The sequence below is a fragment of the Octopus bimaculoides genome, chromosome 3 (assembly GCF_046866305.1).
Source record: "Octopus bimaculoides isolate indiv1 chromosome 3, ASM4686630v1, whole genome shotgun sequence".
Lineage (NCBI taxonomy): Eukaryota > Metazoa > Mollusca > Cephalopoda > Octopoda > Octopodidae > Octopus > Octopus bimaculoides.
In genome coordinates this window covers 18892831-18899290 of record NC_142930.1, presented here as the reverse complement: position 1 = coordinate 18899290, position 6460 = coordinate 18892831, and positions in this window count along the sequence as shown.

The window sequence follows — 6460 nt, the reverse complement described above, 5'->3', positions numbered from 1 at the left end:
ATAGACGTTTTTATTTACATGAACGTAAAATACGAAAACATAAATACAGCAATAACAAAGTAAAAAGTATGAATATAACACTTTAAAAAATGTTTAAGCAATTAGCGACTTTATGGTAATTGTGTAAGGTCATCAAAGTTTAAAACTTTGGTCGTCTGCTACAACTGAATACCGTAGTTCACCTACGTTGTCCAGGGATCACACTGTATAAGTGCTTTTGATATTGTTCTGCTTGATATTTTAAATGGCCCTGGATATGTGCAAACATGCAAAGTACTGCGATCTTAATGTAAAAAAAAAAAAAAATGATGCCACGAACCGGGTAGATGGATATAGGGCGTAGACGAAAACCGGATATGTTTACATATTAGTTAAATATAACAGAAATTGAGCGCCAGACAACTAATTACTGAGTCTCATCAATTTCGCGTCTTTTTCAAAGATTTGTGACAATTACTGACTTACTTGCCTGTTGCGAGTCATTGAATAACCTATACAAATATCGAACAAAGTTGAACTATCGACACAATTTTTCTAATTCTGATAAATAAAAAAATAATCCCAAACATTTTAATGGCGGAGGTAGGAGTCGATTTTAACCACGTAATGACTGGAACATATTTTATTAACCATGGTAGGTTGAAAGGTAAAGTCGACTTCGGTGGTATTTAAAGATAAACTAGCTGTAAAGGGATATATTTAAATATCATTGCGAAGTATTTAATCTAGCACTCTTACTATTTCTGCCATTTCATATGCCTTTACCATTACAAATAATGGCTGCAAATTTTGGCACAAGGCCAGCAATTTCGGGGAAGGGAATAGGTTCATTACATTGACCTCAGTGTTCAACTGGTACTTATTTCATCGGCCCCGAAAAATCTGAAAGGTAAAGTCGAGCTCGGCGGTATTTGAACTCAGAATATAAAGTCAGAAGAAATGCTACTAAGCAATTTATTCGGCGCGATAAAGTTTCTGCCAGCTCGCCGCCTTTATGCTGTAGCAATGATTCGAGACTGGAACGCTAGTTAGCCGGTCAGACATCACGATTAAACCTCAATAGTTTCATGTGATCGGGCTATTAAGTAACCAATCAGCGTCAAGCCATCGCATAATTCAACCTTCTGGAATCTTCTCCTTGTGCCCTATAGAAAAGCGGTTTTGGGTGGTTATTGGAGAATGTTGAGGCAGCCACGCGTTGTCTCTATTCTCACCACATCCAGCCAATTAGAAAGATAGCCGATAGTAGACAGGCATTTTCGTCGCCACGAATATAGTGTAATTATTTTCCAGTTGAGATGAGTCGTCTGCAGATAGCTTGTCGTAAACTCCAAGCAGTATGTCACTCTCAGTATGTAATCATAGCTGTTATTAATTGTAAAAGACTACTGCAATTAAAACATTATGTGCAATAATAAAATGTTAATTGTTCGTGGTGCTGTCAGTTACATCTTTACATAGCCCGATAAATACGTTTTCATTCAGCATATAGGAAAGTGGGTTATACATCATTAGATGTACACCTGACTTTCCTATATTAAATTAAGAATTGAACGGAACACTGAACTCCAGACTATCAACACAAACAACATTTATTCAAGGTGGAAAATATACATCTTTAATCTTGTTTGTTGAGACGTCTTCGGTGTGTGAGAAACATGGTTGTTGGGACGTTGGTATATTGATGTGAGCTGTCTAGCGTGAGTTCGAAAGATGGAGAGACAACTAGACACGTCCTTGCTCAATCGCTGGCCAGCAAGAAAAATCGAATGAAGCGGGAAAGCTTGGTTGTTGAATTCCACGGCGTTACTACAAGCAATTCAAATCATCACCTCAGATCAACCGACAGCAAAAGACAATATACTATAACTCACGATCTTCAACACGAGCGACATTTGGTGGTATTCGACTCAGAAATAGCCAGCAAAAGCCATTAAAATAAACCCGACTCAATTTAGTGCTTGAATATCAACTCACCACGACTACCACTACGACAAGAAGAAAAGATCAAAAGTCGCAACACATACAATTCTTACCACTGCAGGCTATGGCGTCGAGAACACTGTTAGCTTTGGCCACTGGTCCTCAACTGGGTCCATATGTGATTTTGTTAAAATTTATGGGCAAGTAATTGCTTATAATTCTACAGGGTGGGGCAGAGAGGACGGACGTTTTTGAAAAATTCACAAAATCGTTAATTTTAGCTGCAAACAAATTTTATTGACAGCAATGTGTTTGTATTGAATTAGAATTTGTCAAAATCAAGTGTGGAAAACAACATCCATCATAGAGTGTCCGTTTTCAATGATGCATTTCTGAAAGCGTTCTTTGAAGTTGACCTCCCCCCCCCCACTCTCTCCAGCATTGCTCTGTCGATTTGGGCGACTTCCACGCAAATAGCTTTCTTAAAATCGTCCATTGTAGTGGGCTTATGCGGTTCACACACACGTGCCTTGAGGTTTCCCCACAAGAAATAATCATACATGCAAAAATCAGGGAACCGGGATGGGGGTCTGCAAACCTGGAAATGAGGCGGTCACCGAAGAAAAGGCGAAGAACGTCTATTGATGCTCTGGCTGCGTGGGCCGTCGCCCCATCCTGCAGAAACCACACACGTCGAATAGGCATATGTTTTCGTCGTAATTCAGACATAAAGAAGTTGTTTATCATCTCAATGTAATGCTCGGATCTCACAGTAACAGTATTTCCATTATTGTCTTCAAAAAAGTAAGGACCAGTGACAACAGCTTTTCCAACAGCACACCAGACCATCAGTTTTGGATTGAGGTTGTCATTTGCCTCAAAAATTGCTTCCATCTGACGTGCAAAGTTAAGTCACTGTGCATAGTCCCATGGTTTCAACTGTTTCTTCATGCAAAATATGTCTTACCGATCGATTACCGATGCCAAGTTCAGTTGAATGCCTCCGAACAGAACGATTCGGACTCCGTATCAAAGCTTGTCTGATGCGTTCCGCATTTTCCGGGGTTCGTACCGTTCGTGGCCCCCTTACCGGCCTCCTATTCATTAATGTACCTCGTGTACGAAGTGCATTCATCCAACATAAGATTGTGTTACGAGTGGGAACAGCCTGATTTCGGTGCATGTTGAAGTGGTGCCGAAACTCACGCTGAACTGCTGTGACAGACACGTTATTCTTCACGTAACTGTCGTAGGCAAGCACGCGATGCTCTATCGTCCACAGCGCCATGGTTTCATCTGAAAAGAGAAAAAAATGCCAGAACAGAATGGTGCCTGGCGGACATATGTCCTTCTCCTTGAGAGGGACATTTCAAAAACGTCCGCCCTTTCTGCCCCATCCTGTACAGTACACAATTATTTTTGTCGTTACAATTGCTGTATTTAATTATTAAAAAATACTGTAGGATTTTTATATACATTGAATGGCTATGGAGGTCCAGTAGAGTATAACAGGAATCAAAGGGATCCACAAGCAAAAATTGGTTGAGAACCACTGGTTTAAGCGCATATTTCGCTCTGTTCAAAATAGCAGTCAAATCCCTCCTTCAACACCAAGAAAACTCCTTTCTCTCGATTGTGATTCCGAAGTGAAGTTGATCTTAAACGTCTCCTAGTTCGTGATAACGGCCAGCATTTTATCTTTTTATATCCTTTCATTTGCATGAGTTCAATCAATTTCTGTTCCAAAAAGAATGGCGATTTCACCTGTATGTATTTTTATCTATATATGCCATAACATCAGTGAGCGATTGAAGAATGTAAAGGTTAGTTATCCAAACTAGTTAGAAAGATGGACATATTGTTGAGAACAGTAGATTTCGTTGGAGGTCTGTTATCTCTCTCCCAGCTTTTGGTGGCCTAGAAGAGGTTAAAAGGGTCAAGTGGCGAAGACAATATTCCGGCTAAGCGAAGGCATCTGGTAAATGTAACTGTTGTCACTCGCAGAAAAACTATTGTTTTACCGCGAGAAGATTGCTGTTGAACTGTTAAGTGAAATTTGGCGATTGAGGATCGAATCCACGCTATGCTTGCATGACGCCACTACAAGAATATACAGCTGAGATGTCCGAGAAACAAATTTGCAAAACATTCTCTGCCGCCTACATTAGAAAAGGTTGCTGGTTAGAAATAGAAGTCAAATGTCATTATTTACGTGATTAAATGTTCGATATTTGGGAAGATATCGAGTACAATATCAGACTTGGTATAGGTTCGTAGAAATTATTTCGGATCTTTCTGATTTGACGGGCAACACTTTTCATTTATGTTTTATGTAGTGTTTTTGGTACCGAAACACTTTTAAACTTCGTATACTTTGTGTTATTTTGTAATATACTTTGTATATTTTGTGTTATAGAACAGATAAAAATTTTTGTATTCGAAGTTATTTCATGTAAAAAATTGTCGTATTTCGGTAAATGTATTCAGTAACTGTATTCAGCTGAATAGACGTCAGTGATTGGTTGAAATTACAGAAATATGACAACTTTAACATGAAATAACTTGCGATGTATAATTTTTTGTTAAGAAGGCTAAGAGAAAAAGTTGTTTTATATGACACATTCTACCAGTATCCCAAGTTTGAAAGTGTTGCGTTAAGAAAACAAGTGGTGCCCGTCAAATCAGAAAGATCCATTATTTCTGTAGTCACTTGTTTGTTGGGTCACTAATTTGGTGGTGTTGTGAGTAGCATGCAGGTCAACATTTTTTGGTCGGTAACTCCCTGGGTAATCTATTATTTCTTTGTTGGTAACACACAATTTTAAGAAAGTTGTAAGGCGGTGAGCTGGCAGAAACGTTAGCGCGCCGGGCGAAATGCTTAGCGGTATTTCGTCTGCCGTTACGTTCTGAGTTCAATAAAATGTACATTTTATTTAATCTAGAACGTTTATATTTACATGTGAACAAATACTTGATTTTATGGAAGAACATTCATTAGAAAAATGGAACGTTTAAAAAGTTTTCTCTAATGCAACATGCTAGACAATATTATGAAAATGATTAAGGCGGCGAGCTGGCAGAATCGTTAGCAGGCCGGGCAAAATGCTTAGAAGCATTTCGTCTGTCTTTGCACTCTGAGTTCAAATTCCGCCGAGGTTCACTTTGCCTTTTATGCTCTCGACGTCGATAAAATAAGTACCAGTTGAGTACTGAGGTCGATGTGATCGACTTATCCCCTCTCCCGAAATTGCTGGCCTGATGCCTAAATTTGAAACCAATATGTAAATAGTTCGTAGTTATTGAAGATGATACATTGTCTTTTATGGCAGTATGAGAGGTTATGGTTCTGAGCTGAGAAAATCTGAGAGTGATGGTTCAAAACTTAGTAGGAGTTCTTTCTGAGTTTTGAACCATTACATCGGAGTCTCGCTACAAACTAAAACATATCCAAAGTTGTCGCACGCACTTTTTTCGTTTTTGTCTTTCCAATGCATCCGAACCTTGTTGGGGAGGGGAGAAAGGTATGCTTATACCGGAAATCTAACTCGAATGCTCCCAACAGAACCCTGGTGGTGGTGTAAAACAGAGTATAAATTATTTACTGCCCAAGTAGGCCATGGAAAGATATGAACTCAGAATGCAAAGAGCCGAAACAAATTACTACAAGACATTCCAGTTCGACCCTGGACTGGTACTTTTTTTCTTTTTTATCAATGCCGAAACAAACACCTCAATGCATTCTATATGGCGCTCTAACGATTCTATCAACTGGCCAAGTCATTAAACTGTTTTCTTCCTCTCGCCGCCTAGGTAAAGAAGAAAAAGAAAAAGCTCCTTCTCGAGTCATAAAGACGCAGGCTGCCTACTGGACCCTAGCAGCGGGAAATTTAGACAGTGTCACGTGACAACCTGCTAGGGCAGCCTGCTGGAGCCTAGCAGCAGGTATAAAAAGGGGAATTTGACAAGACAGTCTGTCGGACGCTGACACTGCATCGAAGGGGCCAGGGAATAGAAGAAAGGAGACATGCTCCCAACACCAGAGCTGAAGACACCTCCGAAAGGGGGTGACCCGTAATCCTGAAATTTTGGATTTCCAAGTTTTCATTACTGCGATTGTTTTTGGCGATTTTTTTAATGTGATTTTTTACGATGAATTTTTTGTACGATAACAATTTTTATAATCTAAAGGCCGACTCCATGAGTAAATTAAAAACATTCCGGGCTGAATTCGGACCCGTAATCCTGAAATTTTGGATTTCCAAGTTTTCATTACTGCGATTTTTTTTACGTGATTTTTGCGACGAATTATTTTGTAAGATAACAATTTTTATAACTTGGAAATAAATTTTAGGAATAATCGAAATCAATTGCGAAATCCAGCGGTTAGTTTCGGCGATTTTTTACGTGATTCTTTTGCAAAGGAATATTATCATTATTGGGATATGAAACAATAGCAACAAATTCTCCAAAACAAGTCAGAGATCTGTTTGCAGATCTTCCCATTCGGCGGGGTCACTATCTTAAAAGCCGCCTTGTC